The sequence below is a fragment of the Rhinolophus sinicus genome, chromosome 1 (assembly GCF_057876585.1).
Source record: "Rhinolophus sinicus isolate RSI-liver-muscle chromosome 1, RSI-T2T, whole genome shotgun sequence".
Taxonomy (NCBI): Eukaryota; Metazoa; Chordata; class Mammalia; order Chiroptera; family Rhinolophidae; genus Rhinolophus; species Rhinolophus sinicus.
In genome coordinates, this window is record NC_142501.1 from 37,746,899 (window position 1) to 37,763,481 (window position 16,583).

A 16,583-nucleotide genomic window follows, 5' to 3' on the forward strand; every position below is an offset into this window, starting at 1 on the left:
AGGAGGAGGAGACTTACTCCGAGATGTGGAAAACATGATTCCATAGATGGAAAAGATCTAAATCAATCAGTCTTTTTCCTATAACTAACTGAGAAAAATAAGCCAAGTTGAACCAGTGAAAACTCTAGAATAGGCTGAAGGAAAGGCAGGCAATATAATTAAAGGAGTACCTGCTACAGGCTAAGACTCAGTAAGAATATATGAATGAATGAACAAACAAATGAACCAACACCTAAATAATGTTCAATACTTCAAAAAAAAGTCCCCAAATCCAGAAATGATTATACTCTACAGAGCCAATAAAATCTGTATTTAGTGTTTACTATTTGCAGACAGCTCAGGCAGGACCTGTGAAAGTTTAAAAATAAATAAACGAATAACTAAACCAAAGCCTACTTCTGAACAACACAGCTTGGCAAGCAACAAAATACAATTTAAATTTCAGATTCTTCTTGTATTTCAAATGTCCCATTTGGTCTTCTTCAGAGTTCCACATGGCATTCAGAATCTGTCTTTCGGGGTATTCCCTCAGCCTGGATTGCCTTTCTTATACTAAGGAGGCAACTTCTGCTACCTAGCTTCAGTTTATACAGCTTCACCCTCCACTCTCATACCAGGTTCCACAATTTCTGTATGGCATACTTCTTCAATATATCAACACTGGTATCTCTATTGTAAAGACTCTCAAAGCAATTGATGCTCCCCCACCAATAAAAAATAAGTAAATAAATAAATTAAACAAAAAAAACTACTTTTTTCTGATTTCCTGCATCCATGAATTGAGTGTACTTTACTTCAGTTACTCAAGGTAGAAATTCATCCCTTATTGCCCTAGGGAGTCAAGCCCTATTGACTCTATCTTTGAATTTCTGCTTGTATCTGTTCCGAGGTGTTACCACCTTGGTCTTGAGTTCCTGGATTTTGATGCTTGATAGCTGCATTAGTTGCCTTTCTTCCCTTGTATCCTCTCCCCTTTCAATCAACCTCATACTATTACCATATTAATTAATTAATCCAAGACACAGTCCTAATCACTGCCCCCTAAACAAACAAAAATTTTCAATGGCTCCCCAAGTTCTGTTGAATTAAGTCAAATCACTGCCACAGATACAAAGTCCTCTTTAACACACTTTGAATTGCAAAGTCTTTATATGTTGTAAAGAGTGCAACATATCTTTATAGTTACTATTTCCCTTTTGTATACTTTGTGCAGCATCCAAATTTACCCAAACCCGAAAAGACACTTGAGACACCAGGACCGTAAATATGTACTAGGCATCCTCCCTCATCCCCAGTGGCTAACATCTTTGCTAGGAAAATCATATGCATCCTTTAATAGCCAGCTAAAATAACCATCTCGTCTATGAAACCTTCTCTTTTAGAAAGTGGAGCGACAGGACTTTCTTGGAGAAGGAGAACTACCTTCACTCTGTGTGGTAGAAATGGACATGAGTCACCCGATTCGAGAACAATTTTAGGTGGGTATGTTAAGTTGAGGTATGCATGACCTCTCCTTCAAAAAATAATGTGAAAGACTAATTTTCTTATTTCTCTGTTTAATCATAAAACTTATGATTAAAAAGAAAGAATTTAAAATAAACAAGACTTTTCAGGAAAATTATATTAAATACTAATAAACAAATAGGCTTTTTATGTATGTTTTTGAAAACAAATATATACAAATTTGTTGCATGAAAATTCTGATAACCAAATAATGGAAATCTAAGCTTACATACCTAATTATAATATTAAAATCATTTTTAATGTATCAATTTAGTTTGAAATTTTTTTGGTAAAGTACACAGTTATTTGGCAATTAGAATCTTCTGCCACAAGACCGCTAGTAGAAAGTATCTCACCTCCACCCCCTAAATTTTCATTTTTAATAGTCACTTTGATTCTTTGACATGATAGTAATGATAATTTTAGAAACAATCCTTCCTTACAAATATCAATAATATCCTCTCTAACCTGATAATTTCTCTGAAAATATGGACATTTCTCTGCTATTTACATACAATAATATCCCCTATTTCTCATTTATATTAAAAATGGTCACTTCTAATGTAGGTGACTTTGAATTCAACCAATTTCTATTGATCACCTAACATATGCAAATAGGCTTAACACATGTAAAGTAACTGCAAAGATAAACATAACAGTGTGCTTCTCTTAGGGGAGAAGCCGTGTTGGTCATTTGGTAGGCAAACACAGGTTAAAGCCCCCAAGTTATTAGGCTGGTCAGTTTCAGAGCTGGTTCCAGAACTTATGCCCTCTAATTCCTACTAAGCTGTCTTTTTTAAAAACTATTTCATGTTTCTCTTAGTAAGTATTCTTACGGGTCATGTGATAATTATAATAAAACCATAACAAATTGTCAAGCATCTTCCCTTGCAAATAGAAGACAAAATTCACCGCTTATTTCTGGACTTATATAAGGCTATGTAGTCTCATTGGAAATTATAAATGACAAACAAATGGAAAATTCAGCTAATCAAATGCACACAATTTAAAAATACTATGTCATTGGCATTAATGTTCCTATTATAAAACAGTAAGTTATTATATGAAGTCAAAGAACATAATTCAAATTCAAAATAATTCTGCAATTTAAGGACATAAAAAAGAAAAAAGATAACTATCAAACATTAGTTCCTTGAGCACAATCATCAGTCATATCCTGATCATTGTTAATTTAAGTTTATTTTCATTCATAATTTATAATCTGTATATAAAGTGAATTATTTTTAAATGCTTTACTCAACCTATAAGTCTGAGTGATCCTTAAAACATGTGAGCCATAACACATCTCCTCATCGGCTAAAATTCCTTTAGTGATTCCCATCTCACTTAGAATAGTAGGCAAGGTCCTTCCATGGTCTACCCGGCTCTATATGATGGACTCCACATCACCCTCCCCATTCTTATCTCTTAGTTGTCCACTCCTTACATTATTCCTGACACGCTACCCTTCTTGACCTTCCTTCAACACACCAAGCACACTCCTTCTGCTTGTTCTTGCCACTAAATGTATCTCTCTTCACCCATATATCTAAATGGTTCCCTCTCTCACACCACTCAGGTTTGTGCTCCATTATCATAAAGGCTTTCCTTAGACACAGTCCCTCACTGCTCTCTCTTTATCATTTTATTTTCTTCTTAGTACTTATCCCCAAAGAATATATATCAAAATCTTCATGTTGTGTTTTCCTCCACTAGAATGAAAGCTCCAGAAGAGTAGGAGTTTCTGTTGTACGGATGGATGGATGGATGGATAGATGGATAGATGGATGGGTGGATGGATGGATGGATAATCATCTTTCATTTTATCCAGTTTAAAAGTTCACAACAAACTTCTCCAGAGAAACAAGAGTAAATCTAAAAATCTTAAAATTCTTGATTTCTTTGACTATCAGTGAAATGCAAAGTATTTAGTAGTGGTTGTATTTTTTATCAAATTATAAATTGGTGAAGGTGGCAAATGATATGGTATTTTTAATATGTGTGCACAATGTTATGTGCAGAATTATTTGTATTCCATAACCTGAAAGGCAGCATAATGCAGTAGACATGCATCATACCAAGAAACACAGATTTACCTCTGTTACTAATATTTCATGTGACATTGGATGGCAATTTAGATTTGTAAAATAGGTGGATTGGATTGAGGTTCTTTCTATCTCTCAAGACTAGGAATCTACTAGATGTTTGTCTCTTTCTTCTTGATTTTTACTTCCCAACATAAAAAACTCAAACAACAACTATATCCAATTTAAGGTCAATATTTACCTAACAGCTGGATGCCAAGAAAACCCACCACTTTGGGCTTCCATTCTGTTCTTTTTAATGTTTAGTTCAATGATATTTGTAAACTGAAAATTTTGGGATATTTACTACCATATACTTTATAAAGTATCACCCCAAAGTGGTTTCAACTCTTACTTGGGCATATCATTCTTACCATATTTAGCTAAAAGAAGAGACTTGAGTATACACATTGCATCAAGATCTACTTGAAATTAGTTTCCTTTAAGATGGACAGCCGTATTCTCTCAAGATACATAACAATAATAATCCGTCTAGTCCCTAAGGCTAATGCTAAGAAATCACTAAGGCCCTAAAACATCCAGGGAGAATTTTAAGCTTACCTCCTTCCTGAGTAAGCCATTTTATTTGAAGAAATGTGATCAGACTGAAGAACAAAGCCAATTATCTCTGTGTGACAAAAACTGAAAAACCCACTGGGTAGGAGACCTGGATGTAGAGGAGCCAAGTCAAACTCCAGAAGAATTGTGGGAGTGGTAACACTGGAGGGGTAACAGAGAGGGAAAGGATCCCCAAGCTTCTATCAATCACTAAGCAACAGTAGTGAGAGCTGTAATCACTGTTTAAGACAACTGGGAAACTTTTCGGAAGCAGGAGATGAGCACAATGCCATCAGTCAGTCACGGGAGCACCCAGGGCAATGGGGACGCAAATGCCAGCACGGTTCCGGCTCACTGAGGAGTGTGACTAGCACTAAACCTTCCACACTGGCTGGCAAATGCTTGTAGGAGACCCTTTGACTGTTGGGCTCTTTCTATTTACATAGAAATTGTCTGTTTTAATTAACCTTCATTTTACACATGGTAGTCAACATTCAGTACTTAAAATTAAAATTAGTTTCAGCAAACAGATTGATTCTGAAGAGTGTTCAAGAGCTTTTAGAGGTGTACCCAAGCCCAGAGAATATAGCAGAGAAGAAGGAAACTTGACTTTCATGAGCCAAGTGTTAGCCTATTACAATTACATAACTAATAACATTTTATATGTTTTAAAGTTTTCATTTGGAAAAGTTATCAAGAAGCCTTCATTTCAATACAGTTTATATACTATAAAGAATAATAGAAATCAGAGTACCTATCTATATATCATAAGCAAGAAATTTTATTCTAGTCTTGAAATTTTCTTTAAATTATTTTTTCATCTTCAGATCCTAAAATGAGGATACTTGAATGCTAGACTTTTTATACAAAGGTGTTAGTCATGATTTGCAAAACTGAGAACATACCAAGTAAGCACATACAAGAAATAAACAAGTGACAAGAGACTTGATAACTCTAGAACTGATAGCAAAAGAATGATCAACAAATGATAATGCAAATGTCCTGACCTGTTTAGTCTCCCAGTCCAATCTCTCCCACTCCTGATGTCCTTGATATTATCTATATCTTGCAGTGCTACAATAAAAAAAATAAAAAAAAGTATTCAGCTAGAAATCAAAGTAATTCCAAAATACTCAAGTGAAAAAAAATTAAACATCATAAAGAGACTTATACAAGATTCTTACTACAAAACTGTAGAAGAAATATTAAGTAATTTCATGGTAATAATTTTCTTCTAGACTAGATTTGTAGCCACACAACAATGTCAGACTCATAGGACTGTGCCTGTTAATGGTTGATGAATGAAGAATGAATGAAAAATTGAAAACCAAATGTTTATAAATAATAGTTAAGAAATCATGACAGTTTAAATGTTAAAATATGAGCTCGTTATTTTAGAGCTGTATCAATTAAACCACTTTAACAAATCTTTATATTATTAATTCAGTCATGTAAGCACCTGTGTGCATATGTAGCCCTGGGCCTAGTTTTACTGAGAGAAACAATTTTAACCACCTTTATAGTCCATGATTATTAACTTAAAATATATTTATAATGCAACATTACTTACAGCTACAGCATTTTATGGAAAACATGCTAATGGGCACTGAAATTTATTAAATACAGACTAACACTTTTCAAAGCACAGTGCTATGCTGTATAAGAATATAAGGTTTACAAAGTCACTGGATAATTTCTAGGTTAAAAACAACAACAGAAACAGCAAAATACAAACAGAAACACCCTATTTATACTCAGTTGCTTTATCAAAGCCAGACTCAAGTGTCATAAAGACCCAGGTTTAATCATTGGTCCTATCACAGAAGAACTATATGTCTTTGGGAATTTATCTAATCTCTTGAAGTCTTATTTTCTTGATCTATAAATGATTTCACAGGCTTGTCATGAATCAAAAAATTAAAATTATGTGAATACATGGAACTATTTTATTATGAGTTTATTATTATGTGGATGTAGAATAATTTTTATAAGAAGAGTTTCATCAGCTATTCTCATCTTTTTAAGGTTTGCCACCCCCCCCACCGAATGATTAAGTTGTATGGTTTGAAAATATGTAAACACTTATTAATGATTTTTGTGATCTTGCAACATGATTATTAAAAGTGTATAAATATAAATTATATAACTTTTCTGCCATGGGATGGTAGTTACTTGAATCATCAACCTGATTGTATAGTCATTATTTTAAGTAAGACTTCAAAATGATACTTTTATGATAATGTAATTCCATATCTGGTATATTGTTCTACTGTATTAGAGTCAGAAAGTTAGAGATGATCTAGGACCAGGCGACTTGTATAACTTTTGATTAGTAGCTTATATAAGGCTTTCGATTTTTAAAAGCCTCAGTAATTTTGGAAGATTTCTAAAGTAGCTAAATTATTTTAAATTCTACAAGATCGTAAAAAATTATACATCAAAACCAAGCGGGATTTATCCTAGGAATGCAAAGTTGGTTTAACATTTAAATACCAAATAACATAACATACCATACTAATAAAATAAAAGACAATCATATAATCATCTCAGTAAATGCTGGAAAATGTTTGACAAAAATCTAATACCCTTTCAGGATAAAAATACTCAACAAACGTAATGGAAGACAATTTTCTCAACCTAATAAAAAATATCTACAAAAAGACTCGTAACTATCACACTTGATGGTGAAAGACAGACTGTTTTCCCTCTAAAACCAGTAATAAAAGAAGGGTATTCACTCATACCAGTTCTACTTAAATTGTACTAGCGGTTTTAGCCAGGCTCATTGGGAAAGAAAAATAAATAAATCACATCCATATTCAAAAGGAAAAAGTAACACTGTTTCTCTTTATATATTTATATATATATATATATATATATATATATATATATATATATATATATATATATATATTTTTTTTTTTTTAATTCTAAGGAATTCATTAATAAACTATTCAAATTAATGAGCAAGTTCAGTAAGATTACAGGATAATCAATATACGAAAAAAATTGAATTTCTATATACCAGCAATGAATATTTCGCAAATAACTTCAAGAAAACAATCCCTCTCACAATACCATGGAAAAGAATAAAATACTTAAGTATAACTTCAATAATAGAGTTTGGAAGAGTTGTACATTAAAAATTACAACACCATTGAAAGAAATGAAAGAATATCCAAAAAGATATAAAGACATCCCACATTGATGGTCAGAATATTTATTATTCTTAAAATGACAATACTCACCAAATTGATCTACAGATTCAATACAATCCCTATGAAAATTTCAGTTGACTTTTTTGGTAAAAACTGACAAGCTAATACTAAAATTCATATGAAAATGCTAGGGATCCAGTATAGCTAAAAAATCCTGAAAAAGGAGAAAAGAGTTGGCAATGCACCCTTCCCAACTTCAAAGTTTAAGACAAATCTACAGTAATCCAGACAGTGTGATACTGGCATAAGGATTCAAATATAGATCAATGGCATAGAATTGACTGTACAGAAATAAACCTAGACTTTTACAGTCAACTGATTTTGACACACTTGCCAAAACCATTTCATGAAGCAAAGAACAGTTGCGGTATGACAAAAATAATAATAAAAAATCTGGTCTTTGTCCTGGTTGCTGGCACAGAGCTTCCAAAACCCTTGGAATTCCTTCAATGACAGGTATGCCTTTGTTGTGCAATGAGGTGACCCATGAAAGAGCCCCTAGATAGTTTCAGGATGGGAGAGGTTGTCAGAAAAAGCAACCACGTGATTTGAAAGCTGGAACTTTCAGAACTCCACCACCACCCACCTCTGGGGAAAGAGAAGAGGAGCTGGAATTGAGTTTAATCACATGGTCAGTGATTTAATCAGCTATGCTATGTAATAAAACCTCAATCAAAACTCTAAACAGTGAGGGTAAGAGAGCTTCCTCGCTGGTACACATGTTGATGTACCCAGACGGTGGCATACCCTGAATCCACAAAAAAAGAAACTTTTGTGCTCAAGATCCTTCCAGACTTGTCTTATACAAGTATACCTCTTCATCTGGCTCTTCATTTGAATCCTTTGTTATAAAATGTAATCCTAAGTATAGCACTTTCATGAGTTATGTGAATCATTTGAATGAATTACTGTATTTCCCCCAAAATAAGCCCAAGTATTATACCATAATTCCCCAAAAATAAGACTGGGTCTTACATTAATTTTTGTGCCAAAAGACGTGTTAGGGCGTAATTTCAGGGGATGTCTTTCTTTTTCATGTAAAACAATCTAAATTTATTCAAAAACAGTCATGTCATTTTCTTCTGGAACATCGTCATAATGTACTAAATGCATCTGTCTGGCTGATGATATTAATTGGGACTTATTTTCAGGGTAGGTCTTATTTTCGGGGAAAATAATAATGACACTGAAGGAGTGTCTTGAAAACTCCCAAATTTGTAACCAATTCAGCCAGGCAGAAGTGCTCATTTCCTATAGACCTCACTTGCAGCTGGCTTCAGAATTAAGATCAGTCTTGTTGAAGATCTTAACCTTTAATTTGTTAGTTCTGATGCTAATTCCAGATAGTGTCAGATTGAACTGAATGGTAGATGTCAGAGAATTAGTATTGGAACATAATAGTTTTTTCAACAAATGGTTCTGGGACAACTGGATATCCACATGCAAAAGAATGCAACTGGACTCCTACTTCAACACCATAAAAAAAATTAACTCAAAACGGATCATATAACTAAATGTAAGAGCTAAAACTATAAAACTCTTAGAAGAAAGCATAAACGTTCATAATCTTGAATTTGGCAATGGTGTTTCAGATATAACACCAGCAGATAAGACAAGTAACAAAAGAAAAAAACTGATAAACTGTACATCAAAATATGAAAGATTTGTACTTCAAAGTACATCAAGAAAGTGAAAAGACAACCTACAGAATGGAAGAAAACATATGGAAATTATACATATGATAAGGGACTTGTATCCAGAATATATAAACAACTCTTACAGCTATATAACAAAAGGTACAACAACAACTCAATTTAAAAATGGGGAAAGAGGGGCCGGTCCGGTGGCTCAGGCGGTTAGAGCTCCATACTCCGAAGGCTACAGGTTCGATTCCCACATGGGCCAGTGGGCTCTCAACCACAAGGTTGCCAGTTCAATTCCTCGAGCCCCACAAGGGATAGTGGGCTCTGCCCCCTGCAACTAAAATTGAACACGACACCTTGAGCTGAGCTGCCGCTGAGCTCCCGGATGGCTCAGTTGGTTGGAGTGCATCCTCTCAAACACAACGTTGCCGGTTCGACTCCCACAAGGGATGGTGGGCTGCGCCCCCCCCCCCCCCCCCGCAACTAGCAACGGCAACTGGACCTGGAGCTGAGCTGCGCCCTCCACAACTAAGACTGAAAGGACAACAACTTGAAGCTGAACAGCACCCTGCACAACTAAGATTGAAAGGACAACAACTTGACTTGGAAAAGAGGCTTGGAAGTACACACTATTCCCCAATAAAGTCCTGTTCCCCTTCCCCAATAAAAACTTTTTTTAAAAAAAGGGCAAAGAATCTGAATAGACATTTAACTAGAGAAATATATAAATGACCACTTAGCACATGAAAGATGCTCAACATCATTAGCCATTAGGCAAAGGTAAGCCAAAACCACAAAGATAAACCACTGCATATACACTAGGATGGCTATTTTAAAAAAGACAGATAATAACAAGTGCTAGTGAGTATGTGGAGATACTGAAATCCTCATACATCACTAATAGGAATGTGAAGTTCTGCAGGAACTTTGAAAAACACCTTGGCGTTCCTAAAAGGTTACATAGAGAGTTACCATATGACCCAGCAATTCTACCCCTATGTACATACACGAGAGAAATGAAACCTATGTCCATACAAACACTTGTACATGAATGTTCATAGGGGCATTATTTATAGTGGCCAACATGTGGCAGGAACCTAAATGTCCATCAGTGGATAAATGGATAAACAAAATTAGGTATATCCATGCCATGGAAGGAATGAAGTACATGTTACAACATGGATAAACCTTGAAGATGTTATACCAAATGAAAGCCAGTAACAAAAGACCATATATTGTATGATCCCATTTATAAAAAATGTCCAGAATGGGTAAATCTATAGAGATATAAGCAGATTAGTCATTACCTAGAGTTATGGGGAAAGGAGTCTTGGACGGTTCTGGAGTGACTGTGTTAGTGAATGTGGAATTTCTTTTTGTCAGATGAAAATATTCTAAAATTAGATAGTGCTGCTATTGTACAATTCCTTGAATTTACTAAAAATGTTGAATTTCACACTTTAAATGAGGGGATTGTACACTATATAAGTTCTAACTCAATAAAGCAGTTTTTTAAAAAAATACATAGTATAAAACACATACACATTAACACAATCTTATTCCCATTTTTAAAAGGAAAACTACCCACATCTGTCTTGAAAAATATAACCATGTTAAGATAATATGAAAGAAATTTTGTATTTCAATTGATTACGTCTTGACAGATAATATTAATGGTGTGTTAAGATAAAATACCAATAATAAAATAATAAGAAAATGTTCTACTTTTAAACTAGTCTTCGGAAATTAGTTTTTCAACACAGCTTACGTATTATAATACAATCCAAGTATAATTGTCAATTTATCAGGGCTGATAGTGTAGAAAAAAAAAATTAATCCAAAGTATGGTGATAGTTCAGAATACAATTTGTTAAAAATGGGAAATAATTTACTTTAGTGATTTTAGAATTTTCTATTTAAGAATAACTTGTGAAACAAATTTTTAGCTACCAAACAAAACTACTCATAGATAAGTACCTAAGAAAACATACACTTTACAAATATCAAATTTCAGTGATAAAATTAAAGTTTCCCAATTCTATCTATCTAATCTTTAATTTTAATATGAATTATTTTAAAGAAATACTCAGAGGCTACATTACTCAATTTTATGATGATAAGAGTTATATGATTAAACAGCCTGATCAATTCTAGTCATACAATCTAGAGTGCCTAACCTCTTTATTTCATCCATGTTTGACTATTCAAGTATATTTTCTGCTGTGGAAATTAAATTAGGTTCCATTCTCTTCCCCACAGAGTGCATGCACATTGCTTTGAGTTAAGTTGGGGATTTGTTGAGCAACCATCTCTCCATTGATCTATTCATTTACTCAACAGAAAGTTACTGAGCACTTACCGTAAGATATTGCATATGTAGTAAGGTAAACTGCAGAAATGAGAAGAAGACATGTTTTGGGATTATCTAGAATTCAGTTTAAGTGCAGGCCTCAACGTATTATAGTTGACAAAACATTTCTTAACCTTAGTTTCCTCGCCTTTAAAGTGAGGATTAATTGAATATACTTACAGAACTCAATAATAAATGTCAATTTCTCTTTTTTTCAGCTGACTTTAAAGGCTAAGAAGTTTAATCAGACATGGAGTCTGCATTTTATGAATTAACAGTACAGCGGACATTACAATGTGTTTAAATAGATTAAATAAGGTGAAAAATTACAGAGGAGAAATTTCCAGTGATAATATAAGAAGTGAGATAATCCATCCCAGGTAAACATAACACAGTGTCATTATTATCACCCAAATAGACATAGCATTTATATAGTTGATCAGTAAGATAAATAATTATAAAGTAAAAAAAAATTGTTTTGTGCCTGAAAATTCTGAGTAATTGCAAGTATAGTTTAACCTTATGGAAGAGAAATTTACTTGTTGGTATTGTTCCTTAAGATAATGAATGAAAATGCCACATTTCCTTTATTGAGAATGTGTTAATTCTGGCTATCCCAGCTCCTGCACTTATTATACATGACCACTGGAAAGTTACTTAATGTCTTGGTTCCTCCATTTCCTCATCATTATACAGGAATTATAATAATGCATGCCTTACAGAGTGGTTAATAGAATTAAATGTGTCAATTGCTGTCATGTAAGAGTGCCTGGTCCATTGAGTACCACTGAGTAACACTGTAAGTACTCAGTGTTAGATCATCTTATTGCTCTTAATATAACGCTTCATGCCAGAGCAAGAACCTGTACAGGAATTTTAATTAATTTGAAATTACCATTCAATGGAAAGGTGAGATGTCATAAGGAATTATTTTTGTATTCATATTGAGAAAAGTAGGGGCCTTTTCTCTTATATCACCCATAGTTCTATGACTGGTTAGTACTATATTATGTACCTTTGTGGTTTTCCCAAGGGAAAGGGTGTGCATGCGCTTATGGGGTGGAAGGGGGGAGGGGTGGTGAGGAATGCAGGAAGACAAAACAGCAGTTCTCTAACCACATCTGTTATGTGAATAGTCTTTGCTGTAATTCACGTTTTCTAATTTAACTGAACTCACAAGATATTGAACAAATAGGTGATTTATATAAATTTAAAATTCTTCAATTAAAAAGTCCTTAGGCTGAGCCTGGAGGGAGACTCTTTCCCCTCACCTTCTGTATCTAATTGGCCACTGAATCACACGCTCTTCTCATCTCTTAAATATCTCTAAAACCTGTCCCTTCCTCTCCATTTCCATAGCTTTGCCCTTCCTACACTCATGTGCTTCTCTCACCTTACCTTCCTTAGCTGTTCTCCTTGCTCCAGTTTCAAACTTTACACATGAGACAACTTGAGCATGTTCTGACATTCTTCTGTGCATACACTTCGCTCAAGATGTAACCCAACTATTCTACCTTCTCAGCGAAGTCTTTCCTAATTCTCCAAGGGATACTGAGGAATGTCTCATTTCACAGGACCTACAAATGGTAGGTTAGTATACATATGGAAGTACCACACGTTATTATTATATTCTATGCTGGAAAGATATGGTAAAATGCAGCCTTTCATATGCGGCTAGTGAAAGTTGGAAGTTGTTCAAATATTTTGAAATTACACATGCTCATATGTAATTTTATTTCTGAGACTATGTATCTGAGGAAATAATTCTAAAACCAAGATAAATTTTTGCACAAATATATTGATCTAAAAATTATTGGTAGTATAAAAAAAGGAATAAGTCCAAATGGCTAACAGCAGGGCACTGGTTAACTACAGATCATCTCCCTACTAACCTGCCAAGGAAAATGATGCCTAGTAATTAGCAGAGCCCCGATCCAAATAACATTCCCGTGACTCCAGTGCCCAAAAGTTCCTTAACATTGATTTTGTTCCAAAGTATTAATGTTCTAACATATTAATCACGGTTAACAGGCAGAGGACCTGTAGTTTATATAACCAATGACAAACACACACACACACACACACACACACGATATAAAAATGACAGGATAAATGTCAAAGTGTTACAATGCTACTTTTAGAATTCTAGGAATTTATTTTCTTGTTTTTTATCTACATTTTCTAAATGTTTCTCCAATAAATTATATACCTTCTGTAATAACAAAAAGGTTATTAAATAGAATAACAAAATTTTCATACAAATTTTATATTGCTATTTAAGTGGGGTAAAATGGCTTTACAAAAGTTCTGAGTTGGCACCCAGTACGTTGTTAATAGTTCATTGTTCTACTTTAGCATATAGATGCCCACTGGGCACACCATTCTGGTCCATGTCCTGTGTAATAAACAAGTATTTTTAAAAACCTTTTATTGACTTATTTAATTACATGCTAAGTGATTGGATAAAGCAGATGTGGTATACACACATAATGGAATACTACTCTGCCATAAGAAAAGATGAAATAGTGCCTTTTGCGACAACATGGATGGATTTTGAGATTATCATGCTATGTGAAATAAGTCAGACAGAAAAAGTTGAGAACCATATGACTTCACTCATATGTGGGGTACAAAACTGAAGGCAACAAAGGAACAAGACAAGCAAATAAAGAAACAAAAACTCATAGACACAGACAACAGTATCGTGGTTACCAGAAAGTAAGGGTGGAAGGGGTGGTAGATGAGGGTAAAGGGGGTCATATATATGGTGATGAAAGGAGAACTGACTCTTGGTGGTGAACACATAATGCAATATATAGATGATGTATTACAGAACTGTATACTTGAAACCTATGTAGTTTTGTTAAGCATTGTCACCCCAATAAATGTTGATTAAAAAAACTAATTTGTAAGCATTAGACATCTTATCTACACCAGCTCTTTACTTCATAGTCAACCTACAAGTGTGCATTATTAACACTTAATAAATGAGGTTACTAAGTGAGCTTAGTTTCTCATGGTCACATGGGCAACATGTGGCAGAGCTGGAATTTGAACCCAAGTCTGCTTGGCTTCAAAATCTGTATTCTGTTCAACAGAGCACACCGACCTCTTCAAAATATACCTATCTATGTATCAATTCCCCATTTTTTAAAGTGTTGGCTGATGTATCAGATATGATTGTTACTAATATGGAAATGAGCTAGTCAGATTACAGTGGGAAAAACACAAGAATTCTCCAATCACCTGCCACTATACTTTTTTTTATTTTATTTCAAGCATAGTACTTACCATCTATACAACTAATTTGTTTCATGACCTTGCCTATTTTGTTGATTACTTTACCTGTAGCACCTAGAACTGTGCCTACTGTAGATTGGATTTTAATAAATACTTAGTAGATGAATGAATAAATACATTCATGAGAACATATGTAAATTCTTCTCTTTACTAGCTATATGTCTTGAAAAATCTACTACCCTCTCAGCTTTTAAATCTCCATTTCTTTAGTGCAATATTGACTAATGAGTTTAACTTCATTCATTCAAAAATGATTTATTAAGCATATAATATATGCCAGATACTGTTCTAAGCAACGTGATAAGGCAGGGAACGAAATAGACAAATACCTCTCATTAAGTTTACAGTCTGGTGAGTGAAGAAACACAAGAATATAACAATATGTTAGGTAATGATAACTATTTTGGAGACAAAACAGCTTGTGGATCAGAATCTAAAAAGAAGATCTACAATTTTAAGTAGACTAACAGAGAAAGAGGACACTTAAAAAAGTAGGTGAACTATTGAAACATATATATCTATGTATTGGATAAAGAACTTTTCAGGCAGTGGTAATAGCATGCTGGCATGATTGTATTTTCCGAGTTGCTGGAATGCAATGAGTGAATGACAGACTAATAGGAAATATAATCAGATAAGTGACACAGGGGCAAAGACGGATTGTGTCAGACACTGTAGGCCCATCTATTGTTATAACTGTTGTAGAATACTAGCGTTGGTTCTCAGAAAAAATTAGGAACCATTGGGAGGGTTTACACAGAAGTGGTATATGATGTGTCTCAGATTTTTAATGGGTCAGTATTTCTCAGTAGGGTTGCTACTAGCCTCTTGGGTGAGCAACTCCTCTTTGACCTGACCATCAAGTACATGGCAGGCCATTTAACATCTCTGAACTCAGGCCACTAACTGTCAGTAGTAAACCTCAGAACTTTTGACAACCAAAATGCCCCCATATATTTCCAGAACTATGTTCAGAATAGACTGAGGTAGGTATAAAGGTAGAGTCTATTTTAATATTCCAGGCATAGTGTATGTTATGCAGAGTTGCAGCGGTGAATTCGGAATTCACGTGTATGTTTCACACATGGGATTTGTCAATGGATTAGAAGTGTGTGTGAGTGAAAACTAGAAGCCAAAGAAAACTCCCAGGTGTTTGGAATGAGCAAATAGAAGGATGGAGTTGCAATTCACTGAAACTGGGAAGACTAAATGTGGATGGAGCAAATTTGGTAAGAAAAGCAGTCATTTAGTCAAGACACGTTAAGAACTACAATGTAAAAGTAGATATCCATATCATAGTTTATCTAAGAATTTGGTAAAATGAGGTAATGAACATTAGTTTTGAACTGATGGCTCTGTTAGAGTGCATTTTATGGAGGGATAGGGTTAAAAGAAATAGACATTAGATAAATAAATGAATAAATGACTACTAATAACCAATAGTAATCTATTAGCTATTTTAAGCAATTAGATTATGTCATGAAAAGTTTCTTTGTTTGTTTATTTTAATATAACCCAAAAGAATGAATCTAATAGTGGACTTTCAATTCATAAAGTGTGTGTGAGTAGACAGGCTTTTAATGCTGTTAAAAATTCCCCCAGGTCCATATTGCTTGGTGTAGATGTCTTAGAGTGAGATTAGGCTCAGTTTTGGAAAAACAGTGGGTGCCACAACTGTCCTGAACCTCATACTGACTAAACAACACTATTTCCAACACTATGGAAGCAATGGTCAATATACACAACCTTTTCTACGTTCATGATCAGTGTAAGGATTTCAGAGGAAACGCTGCATCTGGACATTAATAGACTCCTTTTATGGGTAGACCTGAGTCATTTTCCATGCATGGAAGAAATTATCTGAATCAACACAGTGAAGTGATTGATACAAACATATAATTTAGAGTTGCATCACCCCTGGAACCTT

At 34.2% G+C, this 16,583-nt stretch overlaps 1 protein-coding gene across 14 annotated transcripts in view; it reads right to left on the reverse strand.

Annotated features, from left to right (window-relative positions):
• Positions 1-16,583, reverse strand: part of SOX5 (SRY-box transcription factor 5) — a 946,176-nt gene that overhangs the window by 627,648 nt on the left and 301,945 nt on the right. For 4 of the 14 annotated variants that reach the window (XM_088798419.1, XM_088798410.1, XM_088798405.1 and 1 more), the window contains exon 4: positions 5,153-5,219. The exons of the other annotated variants lie outside the window; for them this stretch is intronic. The gene's annotated coding sequence lies outside the window, so the exon portion shown is untranslated. The remainder of the gene's footprint in view (positions 1-5,152; positions 5,220-16,583) is intronic. 14 annotated transcript variants of the gene reach the window in all.